The sequence below is a fragment of the Petaurus breviceps genome, unplaced genomic scaffold (assembly GCF_028583685.1).
Source record: "Petaurus breviceps papuanus isolate PSGF00001 unplaced genomic scaffold, PetGlider_PUasm1.0 305, whole genome shotgun sequence".
NCBI classification, from domain to species: Eukaryota; Metazoa; Chordata; class Mammalia; order Diprotodontia; family Petauridae; genus Petaurus; species Petaurus breviceps.
In genome coordinates this window covers 272,817-287,067 of record NW_027186060.1, presented here as the reverse complement: position 1 = coordinate 287,067, position 14,251 = coordinate 272,817, and the positions used below count along the sequence as shown (strand labels likewise).

Below are 14,251 nucleotides of genomic sequence, written 5' to 3'. Positions count from 1 at the left end.
AGCAAAACATTCACAGAAACCAAAGTACAATATTCACAGCGATATATCATAAAAGTTTATTACTAAAGGGGTCACATAGTCTTAAACAAAAGGTATCATTCAGGAAGTCACAATCTGAATCTATCAATAGAAAGTACCCATCTAAAGTCTTTTTTCATCTTGATTGGACACTGGCTTCCAATCATCCTTACCTCAATCATCCTTAAGGAGTACAAAGTATAAAGATCTCCCACCCATAGGTCACAGTTAAGTTATAATCTTGTCAGTCAGCATTATGTACCCAAGTAAAAGTCCTTTCATCTTGATGTGTGACTAACTTCCAAATTCCATGGTTCCTCTTCTATGCTCCCAGTTCTTGTCTGAATTCACCCAACTATCACCTGAATTCACAAGAAGGCAGCTCTTGAAGTGCCCACCAGAAATTATACACCAAAGCCCCCTAAACCTGCCAGAGAGGCCCCTCCCCCACCAGGGTCCCTGGAAACCACCTGGTAGGCCATAACAGTAAAGGAACATTTCACCTGTAAACCTGGCCTGATGAAGAACAGGTTTTAGATTGCAAGGCAGAGAAATAAAGGCATGGAATAACAATAGACTGTGATCAGATAAACACATTTCAGAAGTCATGACCATAGAGGAGTTGCATTGGTAATAGGTGAAAGGATTGAAGGTGTAATGGACACCTGAGACATAACAGGACAGCTAGGCCAATTATAATTTGATAGGAGTGTTTATTAACTGACCGGGACTGCCTCTCAGACTGAAAGACAAGCCCTGAGCTTTCTGTTAGACATAATTTTATAGACGATGTGATTGCTAGCAACAGAATATGTTTCTAAGGGGTTCAATGTTTTATCATTGTTTCTATTGAAGCAAAACATTCTCAGTATTATTCCTATTGAAGCAAAGCTTTAGTATGATTTCTACTGAAGTGAAACAGACCTGAATCCGTGGGAATCTGTGGCATGTTTTTAGCAACACAGGTGAAACATTTCTTTACTATTGGAGCCTATTAGATGGTTTCCAAGGAACCCAGTAGGGGACCCTTCTAGCAGGTTTAAGGGGGCTCTAGTGTATAATTTCTGGTGGGCATTTCAAAGGTATGACCACTTGTGTGTTCCTGAAGTGGGGTGGAAGATAATCTCATGGGAAATGAGTAAAGTGAGCAAGTGAGAGATAAGGGTTTTTGAGGGAGTATGTTGTTGTGTGGTCGACTGTGTATGTTCAAGTCCTCTGGTTTGAGTGCAGGAGTTGGAGAACAATGAAAGAATAAGTCAGTCAGTGAACTCATTGAAGGATGATGGAGTGTCCTTGAGGTGGAGACACAAAAGCTAACAGATTCTCTTACTGGGTGGTAGAAATGGATTCAGTGGGCTTCAAAGAAGAGGTTCCTGAATGATGAAGGTAGAGAGAGAACCTAGAAGTAACAATGAGGAGCAAGAGATATTCAGAATTCCCACCTGAATCAGAGTAGTTGTATCTGGTAGAATAAAGGGTGTCCCAATAAGCTTCAAGGGTCTATGTCTCCCCTTTCCAATCACTTTCTGCCCTCAGTTTCAGATATCAGAGACACATATCTCAGTAGAAAGGAAGGAGAGCCACTTTGGGCCTTTTCATCTAGGTATTTCTTGTCTTGGATCTCATCTAGTCCTCGTTTTCCTGCCAAACTTGTCCTTGAAACATGTCATAGGAAACCAGCATTCCTAAAATGAACAAAGATGCTAAAAGATGTAAAAGTCTCAGTGTGGAATGAGCTGTGGGAAGACAGGTACACTAATCCAGTGTTGCCAAAGCCTTTCAGGAAAACACTGTGGGAGGGAGGAAATAAGCGTTTGTATAGCTCCTATTATGTGAGCCAAATGGCTAAGAGCTTTAAATATATGATCACATTTGACCCTCATGAAGATTCTGAATGGAAGGTGCTATTCTCATGCTTTTTTTGTACATTTAAAACCATACCAAAGTCAGATGATGAAATCATAGGTCCACAGACAAATTAATATGCCATTAGAAAGACCAGATTCCCTTTTCTTTTTATTATCAATATATTCCCCCTCACCAGGTAGAAGAAGTGTTCTTAGGAGTCTTCTGTTTGGTCTAAGGAGATCACAAGCTAATAAATAAATAAATATAATAGCTAACATGGATATGGCAACTATGTACCAGACACTGTCCTAAGTGCTCTACAATTAATATCTCATTTTATTCTCACACCAACCCTGGGAGATACGTGCTATTATCATTTCCATGTTATACATGGGGAAACTGGGGCACAGATTAAGTGACTTGACCATGGTTACCCAGCTAGTGCAAGTGTCTAAACCTGGATTGGAACTCAGGTCTTCCTGGTTCTAGATGGTTCCTGGTTCCACACTCTATTCTCTGTATCAACATGCTTAGTAGCTATGGCCATTTTCCCCGCAAGGATAGTAGTAAGACAATAATCATAGTACTGACTACAACTAAGAATATGCCAGTATAGTACTGAAATGCAAAATATAACACTCTCCATATAGAAGACAGAGGCAAAACATTTATTCCCAACACCAGAAAGCCAAATCCTAACACCAGAAAACAATCCATCATAGCAAAAAAGAAGTTAATATAGCATAACAGAGCAGGGAGCCACGCCATGCCTAAGTGTCTCCATGCCTGCATCTTGTCTTCTCTCCAGCCCTATATGCTTCGACTACCTGCTTTTGACTTTTTTCTGGCCACACATTCAGCAAACTCCTCCCATGACAGGCTCCATGTGATTACATTTGGCCTATTAAGGGGCAGGGAAGATCTTCAAATTCCCATTACAATTACATTTGGCCCCAAGATCGTTCATGTCCCTTACACAGCAAAAATACATTAATGATACATGTCACTACATAGATTATTGAGATTTTAGGGGCAACTGTTGTCAATACAACTTTACAATAATATAATAGGGAGAACAGAAAATAAGCACATAAAACAATATCTTAGGGTGGGGCTGGAGCACAAGCACACCATCCCCCCTCAAACTAATGAGGCTCAAAACCTTGGGGTAAGGGCAAAGGTTTCTTCTTCCAACAGCTACTTCTTGCTGAAATTGGATGCAGAACTGTCCCTGTCCCAAAAGGTCCCATTCGAGAGGTCAATATTTTAGCTGGCATATGGAGCTTGGTCAACACCAGATCCAGCAGGTCCCCCATTCAAGAAGTTAGTTCTTTAGCTGGCAACCTGAGATTGGTTGACACCAGGTCCAGGGGTGACACATCACAGTCACGGACAGTGGGTGACATCCAGCTTAAGCAATCAGGCATCTGCAGGTGGAAGGTACTAAGCCCTCAGGAAACAAATCTAGCAAACAAGTTTAACAGACAAAAAACAAAAACAAGGAGACAATAACTAGAAGCAGGATATAGGGTCAGCCTTGCTTCTGGAGTCCACTATCATAGCCTCATTCATGGTAGAATATATGAGTTAAGGGTACAATTTGGTAACCATCTTCTCCTGAATAACAACAGTTACAGTATTATCTTTCCCATGTGCCACAATTTCCACAGCCTTTGGGACATTGCCCAGCTTCCACTTTACCCATACTTTAGCTCCAAATTTTATTTCTATCAGTAGAACCAAAATGCTTAGTTCCTCTTGTAGTTATTATAGAAGGAGTGTCAGTTTTCACAAGGACTAACAATCACTTGAACTATTCTGTCATTTTTACAAAACTGCATAGGTTTTTGACCTAAATTGTGGAATGTCACAATAATTTTTCCTTGATAATTAGAATCTATTATTCCAGCCAATACGTGCATTGCTCAAGTTGCTAATTCTGATTTAGGTAATATCCACCCAAAATCATTTTTAGGGTTTATCATATTCCAGTAGAGATTTTCCTTATTTCTTTTCTATACAACCCAAAGTCCTCTAAACAATGTAAATCATATCCTGCCAAACCAAATGTTCCTGGATACAGTGATGGGACATTTTACCTCGTGGTCCAATACTCAGTATTTTGGATCTCATATATTTGCTGTTTTCTAACGTGCAGATTTGAGGACATGATTCTGGCTAGAGGTGTACTTCCTCCCAATGACCTATAACTCAAATTACATAAAGCAGCAAATAAATTATCCATCCAATATTATTGCTTATTATTACAACTTAACTTCCTTAACTGTTCTTTCAATAATCCATCCATTCTCCAAATAACCCAGATGCTTGTGGATAATATGTAACATCATATATATATATAGTGTTTAATATATGATAGCTCTTCATTTCCTTTCAAATGTGACCCACTGTCACTTTGAATCTGCATTGGGGTTCCATAATATAGACTTATGAGATCAAGAGTTTTACAGGTGGTTTTTCTAGATTGCACTCTTACAGGTACAAGTCACTAGTAACTCTGAATAGGTGTGAACACAAGTACATATAAATTTACATCCTTTATGGTGGGGTAGGGGACCAATATAATCTATTTGCCAAATTTGGGCTGGATCTTTTCCCCTCGCTATCTCTCCAGTTACTACCTGAGGAACAGTTCATGCCTTTACCACTTGACACATGACATTCCTCTGCTACCTGTTTTAACAGTGAAGTTCAGATACTAATACCTTAATCTTGTGCCCACCAGTGTGTGGCATGGACACCTAAAAAGGCCAGCTGTTTGAGGGACCCATTTTTTTTTAAATAACGAATTATCAGTTGGTGTCAGTACAGACAAAATGTTCAGTAGCAATCTTTGCTAGTTAATCAGCATATTCATTGCACTCATTTTCTGGTGTGGTGAGCGCCACAAATTAGTAACCAAAGACATGTCCCATATGTCTTCCTATGATTCTTTGTCCCAGACTTGTTTGCCATGAACTTCCCAATATTGATTTTTCCACGTGGGCATCTATGTAGCTACCTCATTAGCTACTGTCCATGAATCAGTAGATATATGACACTATCCTCTTTGTTCTGTTTTGGATGGGTTGATGTACAGCCATAGGTTCAGCATATTGACTACTTCCCAGTACTTTCTATAGTCTACCTAGTACATGGGTTATAGGCTACCATTTTCCAGTTACTTTTGTGGCTAAAATATTTTGTTGTCCCATCAGCAAATGATGCATGTCTTTTTTGTTCTTCAGTTAATCCATCATATCCCTCATTCAATTTACCAATGATTGCATGAACTGTTGCTTTAGTTCAGGGGGTGTATCATTTCCTTCAGTATCGATGTTAGCTATAGATTCACGTAGAACAGAAACTCCATTTTGTACAGTTGTGGCCTGTTTTAGATCTATTTCAAATACACCATTTCCATTTAATTATGGCATCCGGATTGTGATGGTAATAGGAGTTTTATGTTTGAATTTGTCACAATTCCCATATAAGGGAGGGCTGTACCACAGTATTTATTAATGCCCTAGTTACAGTATTTGATTAATTTTTCCAAAATATGATCAAATTGATATGGGGTCTGTAGTCCCGAATGTGTACTTCTCTAATCTGAGCTGGGGCTTGATCAATTTCCTATTCTCTCTGAAGGTGTGATGAACCTGGATATAAGGATTCAGTAGGATCTGTATGGTCAGTTCTTACTTTATTATTTTACCTAATGTTAAGCCCCTTTTCCTGGTATATTTTATATAGTTCATTAAGTGGAATACCATTTATTCTTCCAAAATCTACCCCGGCTCTCAATGGAGCAGGAAATTCTTTTCTTATCAATCTATTCTGACTCTGAATCTGCTGATTATTTGCTCTTCTCTCTTGAGGAAATTTATCTTTTCCCCATTCCCCCAAATCACTCAACTGTGAAATCTTATTGAGCACCTCCTAAATAGGGTGCCCAATTTATCAGAATTAGGTGCATATAAGTAGGAGGAGCCATCTTCCCTGTAATATTTCTATAAGAAACTGATAAGGGGGTATTGTGATAAGCCCTGGTGTCTCCCATCATAGTAGCAGTCTTCATTATCTCCTCCTTTAAATTTCTCATACAGTCCCTAAGCAAATACAAAGGTCTCTCCACTAGACCACACAGAATCAGATACATTTTTTTTGGAGGACACCTGGGGTTACGCAACTTGCCCAAGGTCACACGGCTAGTTTTTGTGTTAAGTATCTGAGGCTGGATTTGAACTCAGGTCCTCCTGACTCCAGGGCTGGTGTTCTGTTCACTGTGCCACCTAGCTGTCCCAGTCAGATACATTTTGATGTATCCATGTACTGCTTTTAATTGAGCATATAAAAAGCAAAGGGTGTGAAATTAACTGCAAAGATTCAAGGGCTAACTCAGATTGTAAAATTTTAAGGGTCTGTGAGAGATTCTCCCAGAAACCTGACAAAGGATTCAGGATTTTCCTCTCCCTACCAACAAGAAAGAGGCACAAAAGTTTATATGATTATTTGGATACTGGAGGCACCACATTCTGCATCTGGGACAAATTTTGAAACCCTTATATGTTATTAGGAAGAAATATGAATTGGATTGGGGCATCAGTAGAGTAAAGCTTTTGAAGAAGCCAAAGGCTACTCTACATATTTTTTTCCTCCTCCCATCCCCAAGGATAGCAAGCAATCTGATATAGTCTATACATGTACAATCATATTAAACATACTTCCCCTTTAGTCATGTTGTGAAAGAAGAATCAGAACAGAGAAGAAAACCATGAGAAAGAAATTTCTTACAAAATCTGTGAAAATAATAGACCCTGATCTGCTTTCAGACTTCATTGTTCTTTCTCTGCAGGAGAATATCATTTTCTATCATGAATCTTTTGAAATTGTATTAGATCACTGCATTGCTGAGAAGTGCTAAGTCTATGAAAGTTGTTCATCACACAATATTTTCTACACTCATAAGATTTCTCTCCAGTACGAATTCTCTGATGCACAGTAAGATCTTACTTTCTGAAGGTCTTTTCACATTGAATACAACCATAAGGTTTTTCAGCAGTATGAATTCTTTGATGTCAAGTTCACAGCTGATGAGAAAAGCCTTCCCACACTCCTTACATTCATGAAGAATGTTTCCAATATGAATTTTCTGATGAAATCTTAAGTTGAGTTACTCCTGAACATAGTAGTGAATCACAGATTCTCTTCAGGATGAATTCTCTGATGCACTTTAAGAGGTATCTTATCCCTGAAGGCCTTTCCACATTCACTGCATTCATAAGGTTTTCTCTCCAGTATGAGTTCTCTGATGTAAAGCAAGGAGTCTCTTGCTCCTGAAGGCCTCCATACATTCACTACATTCATAAGGCTTCTCTTCAGTATGAACTCTGTGATGTACTGTAAGTTGCGTCTTACTCCTGAAAGCCTTTAGGCATTCATCACATCCATAAGGTTTCTCTTCGTTATGAATTCTCTGATGCATTTTAAGTGGTGTCATATCCCGGAAGGCCTTCCCATATTCACTACATTCATAAGGTTTCTCTCCAGTATGAATTCTCTGATGCACTTTAAGAGGTATCTTATCCATGAAGGCCTTCCCACATTCACTACATTCATAAGGTCTCTCTCCAGTGTGAACTCTGTGGTGAATTGTAAGTCGTGTTCTACTAGTGTAGGCCTTCCCACATTCACTGCATTCATAAGGTTTCTCTCCAGTATGAATTCTCTGATGCACTCTAAGCTGCTTCTTTTCCCTTGAAGTCTTCCCACATTCACTACATTCATAAGGTTTCTCTCCAGTATGAATTCTCTGATGGATATTAAGTGGTGTCTTATCCCTAAACATCTTCCCACATTCACTACATTCATAAGGTTTCTCTCCCGTATGAATTCTCTGATGGACTGTAAGTTTTGCTTTATCCCTGAATGCCTTTGCACATTCACTACATTTATAAGGTTTTTCTCCAGTATGAACTCTGTGATGAATTGCAAGTTTTCCCTTATACCTGAATGCTTTCCCACATTCATTACATTCATAAGGTTTCTCTCCAGTGTGAACTCTGTGATGAATTGCAAGTTTTCCCTTATGCCTGAATGCCTTCCCACATTCACTACATTTATAAGGTTTCTCTCCAGTATGAATTCTCTGATGCAAAGCAAGGTGCTGTTTGCTCCTGAAGGCCTTCCCACATTCACTACATTCATAAGGTTTCTCTCCAGTATGAATTCGCTGATGCACTCTAAGTTCTGAGTTATACCTGAAGGGCTTCCCACATTCACTACATTTGCAAGGTTTCTCTATAGTATACATTCTTTGATGCACAGTAAGAGGCTCCTTGTTCCTGACGGCCTTCACATACTCATTACATTCAAGAGGTTTATCTCCAGGAAATTCTCTGCGCTCTGAAAGGAAGAATAAGGAGCTGGTTAACCCTGCCTTTTTAGCCCTTTCCCAAGGTTTGGTTTTTTTTTTTTTGCCTTTTTTCTTTTTTGGAGGGCAAGTTGGGTTAAGTAACTTGCCCAAGGTTATACAGCTAGTTTTTTGTGTGTGTGGGTGCTAAGTGTCTGAGGCCGGAACCGAACTAAGGTCCTCCTGACTCTGGGGCCGGCACTTTACTCACTGCACCTCCTAGCTGCCCTGTTCCCAAAGTTCTTAGTTGCTCAAACATTTTAGAGCTATTCTCTTGCCTTCTCACTTGAAAAGGCCAACCTCACTAGTCTTTCACCAAGAATCAATTTATCTTATTTAAAAGTATGATGACTCATGGATAACATATGTAAATAATTTGACTGAGAGGAAATTACTTGAAGGGATGAATGAATGCTTATTCTACTTTAATTGGCTGACATTTTAATAAAATTAGAGTATTCAGAAAGAAAAAGGATGACTGAGAAATTGTAAATGTATACTTACCTTCTCAGGTGAAAATAGGAAAAGACTCAATAGGAAGAAAACAGAGACTAAAGTGGCTGCTAGGTGGCAAAATGAATAGAGCACCAGCCCTGAAATCAGGAGGATTCAAGTTCAAATCTGCTCTCAGATACTTGATACTTAACTAGATGGATGACCTTGGGCAAGTCACTTACCCCAAATACCTTGCCTTCTCCCCTCCAAAAAAAAATATTTAGAATAAAGTTTAGAGTGAGGAAGAGAAATATATACATGAAGTAGCAGAAGAAAGATAAATACGAGGGGGCAAGTACGACAATAGTAGCCATAATTTTTTTCTAAAAAACGAACCTACTGACTTTGTAAGGAATTCACTGAAATTTTAAAGGGTAAGACATACAAGTGTTTTGGACAAAAGAAATTATTAACAACTACCTGAAACATTACTCAAAACTCTGGTAATCAAAGAAGTAAAAAGGAAAACATTTGGAGGTAGCAAGAAATAGCCATCAGATGAGCAAAGATTTTTTTTTTGGTCTTTTTGGAGGGGGAAGGCATGGTAATTGGGGTTAAGTGACTTGCCTAAGGTCAACAAAGATAATTTAAACTGATAAATTTTGACAATTATGTTGAAAGAGCTACTTTTTAAGCTGCTGCTGACCTTCTCAAAAGGAACAGCAATTTCAGCTACAGGTACAAAACTGTTCATGTCCTTTGACCAAATGGTCCCAATACTAGGCTTGCTACCTCAATATGTTACTGAAAACAAAGCACTCTCAGTAAAATTTTCACAACAGTTTTTCTGTGAACAGCAAAATACTGAAAAATTATAGGTCCAATGATAGGGTTAACATTTAACACTTACTAGCCATGTTACCTTAGGCAAGTCACTTAAGCCCATTTGCCCCTACAAAAAGAAAAAAAAAAAGGAAAAAACTGGATGACATAAAATGAGAGAATGAAGAAAGGGGAACGAAGTTAGAATTAGAAATTTTTATAAGTAATAGTAGGAAAGAAACACAATCATGAAAACAAAACAAAGAAATATATCAGAAAAGAACTAAGAAGCAAAGAAGAGCACATTACTTAATATCGTATTATTAAGTAATGTACTTATTTTAAAAGGGAAAATGAATTCATGCAAGTGAAGCAGAATGCCTGTTTCAGAGAAGGTAATCTTCAATGAACAGAAGAAAACAACTGTCCCGTACTAAGGCAATAACTTTCTTTGAAAGTGGAGGTACGTTTCAGTAAAGAGACACATAAAAAAAGGAACCTTTTAAGATAAAAAATGAAGTTTGAACATCTTACCTCCTCTCAACAGGTATGAGAAGCTTTGATAGGTCATTTTATTCAACATTTTACAAGGGCTTTGACCTAAAATGGCCAATACATCACTATTCTACAATGACCCATTTGCTTGGTTTTTATGTAGTCACCTGGACAGCTGCTTCTGGAAATATCTGTTTCTGGAATCCAAGATGTTCCCTTGCTTTCCAACTGGTAGATCACCTCTGGTTTTGAAAGAGCAAATCCTGTTCATTGAAAATGAGAAAGAACAACGGTGTTATCTCAAGAGTTTCATCATAGAACAGAGAGATGTAATATTCCTTCCAACTCTTAGAAGAATGGTGAGGGAATATGGGGGCTGTATATATCTTACACCGCAAAGGGCAACAGGTTAGGTAATTTTGTCCAAGATTTTTGTTTTTCAAACATGTGGGGCTCAATGGGCTGGGTGGAGGGAGAAGTAGGGTTTTTTCTTTTTTTTCTTTTTCCCGTGTCAGGGGGAAGAGAAAGTACATTAAAAAAAATCCATAAAAATTAATAAAGGAATTTAAAACTCATTTAAGCCCTCTTTGGGAAAAAAGTAGGCATGCTAGGAAGACCTTAAACACAGTAGAAAGGACCATCAAAGGACATTCTATATAATAACAGAATGGATTACTTCATAGGCCTTTGGAAAAAGTAGTTCAATTGACTCAGTCTCTGCTTAGACAGTGGAAATGGAAATGGAAAATGAAACCTATATTGGGCTTAAAAAGAAAATCTTGGATTTGAAGCAACAGAGAGGGGAAGATACATTCTCAAGGATAATAAATCAAGAAATCAATTTCCAGGCTTACTAAACACTGACATTTCTTCCTGGAAACAGGTAGCACAAGTAATTTGTCTCTTGACTATAAATGCATTAGGAAGTTCACTCTGGTATACAAAAGAATAACTGTTAAGATCTTGAAAGTTGTCATAATATATATCAAGACTCCAAAGGGGTAGCTGTTCTTACCCAAAGACACCAAGTTCCTATAGTTCTCCAGCATCACATCCCTGTATAACTTTTTCTGAGATGCATTCAATTGTATCCACTCCTCTTGCTTGAATTCCACAGCCACATCCTTGAATGAGACTGATTTCTGAAACACCAAAAACATTTGTGCTTACCCAGCTAAATTTCTAAGTATTATGATGTTCAAATATAAACTGTTTGCCAGGAGACTGAGGGAATTGAGTGTTTTAAGACAGCAAGTGGTACAGGAAATTGAGCCAACCATACTGACTCCATTTTGTGCCTCAATTCTGGAGGTAGCTAAATTCTTTTTTTTGTTCAATTATAAGTCTAATCTAACTTCTGTCTTGAGAGAAAGAAATACTCAATTGTGCGAATTGGGAGAAAATCTTATTGCATTGTTTGAACCTAGTCCTGCGTGGCTGGGAAACCAGAACACCTCAACCTGATGACCTAAGGTATGCTGACCAGAAACCAAATCAGATCCAAAAAGACTGATGTAAGGAGTTCTCACAATATGCATCTCAAGCAACACATATGACTTTTTAAAGAACTGGACCCGTAGTGAACAATCAGTAACTGTTTCTATGTTCCTTTGATTGTATACAGATACATGGGATGAGTCGGAAACCTCTTTTTCTGAATTCAAACAACTGAACCTCCTGCCCCCACCCCTTAACAAGGAAAGTCCTTAATATTTCCCCCAATTAGAAAACAGATTACCTAATATTGTATTATTCACTTTTAATTAGTCTTGATTTTTTCAATGTATAAAAGTATATCTCCTCCTATATTCTGGTTGCATCCTGCAGAGAAATGAACCTGGCCCAAATCCTTTTGCAACTTTCATGCCTTGCTTAATATAAAACTAATATGCTTAATAGATTGAACCTTTGTTTCCTCAGTTATTTCATCTTTAACTTGCCATAAGCAACTGTTTCATTGATTTATTTGTATCCCAGGACAGTGTCTGGTATACACTGGCATTTAAGAATTCTGCACCCAGAAAGAACTGATAAATAGATGTATAGAATAATTTTATACACACACACACACACATTTCTGTCTAAGGGTAAATACCTCAAGGGTTGTGGAGCAAGAAAAGGGGGAAAACAGAAATTTACAGGATAACTTTATTAGATTTTTGAAAGGAACAGTAAATTTAACATATTTGCAACTTCACATGCATGCATCTATTTTTTATCCTGTTTTAGAACGCCTTGTTTTATTTCATAAATTAAAACTTGAAAAAAAATTCTTAGAAAAGTGCTCCCCTTGGATTACCTTTTAAGTTCCTTAGGGGCAGGAACCATTAGTACCATCCTTTGTATCCTCAGCACTTAGCACAGAGCCTGGTACTCTGTAGGTGCTTAATTAATGCTTAATGTTGTAAACGATTACAATAACACTAATTTTAAATGTGTGGGTGTAATAGTAATAGAATTTAAAGATCCCTCTATATTGGCTTGGTTTTCAGGTTGAGTGTTGAAACCCAGAGCTTGTGAATCCCACTTGTGGGATGGACTTGTTGACATGAAGAGAGAGGGCTGAACTGGGAGCAGCTGGTGCCACGGATTTAGAGAAGGCCCAGGCAGAGAGAGAGGCAGAAGAACTTTTGGGAGCAGCATTGTGGAGGATTCCGAGAGCCAGTAGGAGCTGCCCAGGACTTTTGAGAGCTGCCCCCTGAGCTGCCAAGGACTGAGGAGACATGGTTGTGATGCTAGTATTTTGTCTGTTTTGATGCTGTTTTGCCAGATTCATCTGCTGGTGAAGGATAGTGCTGTTGTTGCAGATGTTCTGGAATCTTGCTGTTGGTTCAGAAGCCCTGAAGGAGGATTTTTTTGCTGTATGTTTGCAGAAATCCTGGAAGAGGGTCTTGCTGATATTTTCAGGGGTCCTGAGACTGTTTTGAAGGCAGAGAGTGAATTGATGAGGACACTGGCAATGTATCTTGTGGCTTTGTTAAGCTTTGTCTCCCCAGGAACAGAGACTGATGAGAACTTGCCTTGGGTCAAGATGAAGAAAAGACCTCTCTTTGGGTAGTAAATGCTGTGATGATATCTTAACCTTGCTGTAGCTCAGGGGTAGATGGCCTTTGTGCTTTCTACTGCCCCTTTTTAGAAGTTGCTTGGCGTTAAGTGATGATAATTGTAATTCAGTTGTAATCCAGGGGTGGGAAATTTGACTTTTTTGTGCTCTGTGACTGACCAAATGAATATACTTTGTTTATGATTAGAAACTAATTTTAATCTCCATTTGAGAAGAGAGACTTTGTGATTGACTAAATGAATGTACTTCCCAGGGGTGTAGTAGTACTTGGAAATATTTGAATCATACTTGGTGAATGATGCATTTTGATCTTCTCTTTTCTATGAATGTTTAGCCTTAATCTGTCACTGAATAAAATGGAGAGTTACTATGGTAGTATTCTGAAACTTGGAAGTTGCCTTTGCTTGGCATGCAGTGGGCTTCTTTTGTGGTTTATTTTTTACATTGTGCACTCATGGCTCCTAGTTGTACCCTCTGAGCTGAAGCAGCAATATGGCTGATTCCTTTTCCATTTGCTGAAATAAACAATGAAAATGAAATAGATAATGAGGTTGGAGCGAAGTTGGCAGAATGAAAGCAGGAACTTTTTTGAGCTCCTTCATGAATTCTGTCACTAACCTCTAAAAAGTGAATCTGAATGGATTTTGCAGTGACAGAATCCATTGGGAGACAGAGCATGTGTAATGTAATGCTAAGGAAAGGCAACTTCCCAGGTTCAAAATACCAGCATAGGTGCTCTCTATTTTATTCAGTGACAAACCAAGAACAGAGAAGATCAAAACATGACATCATTCCAAATACAGCATTTACTAAGTGTGATTAAATAATCTCCAAGTACTACCCCACCCCAGGACCTTCCAATCATTCAATCAATTACAAAGTCTCTGTTCTAAATACTTCTCCACCCCTAGGCTATACCTTAATTAAGTCCACCACAAAGCCCCTCTTCTCAAATGTAGATTAGTTTCCAAACATAAGGTCAAAAGTTCCCCACCCCTGGATCACAATTGAATCTACCCCAGAGTTACATCAAGTTTAAACACAGCACTTAATACCCAAATGGAGGTCTTTTCTTCATCTTGACAGGAGGCAAGTTCTCAGCAATCTTAGTACCTGGGGAGACAAGGCTTAGCAAGGCCACAAGATACATTGCTAGT

General features: G+C 38.5%; 1 long non-coding RNA gene and 1 pseudogene across 1 annotated transcript in view; one reads left to right on the top strand and one right to left on the bottom strand.

Moving 5' to 3' along the window:
• LOC138167788 (uncharacterized) overlaps positions 1-14,251 on the top strand; it is a 127,999-nt gene that overhangs the window by 105,529 nt on the left and 8,219 nt on the right. The gene's annotated exons all lie outside the window — the stretch shown is intronic.
• On the bottom strand, positions 33-13,676 carry LOC138167780 (zinc finger protein 420-like; annotated as a pseudogene).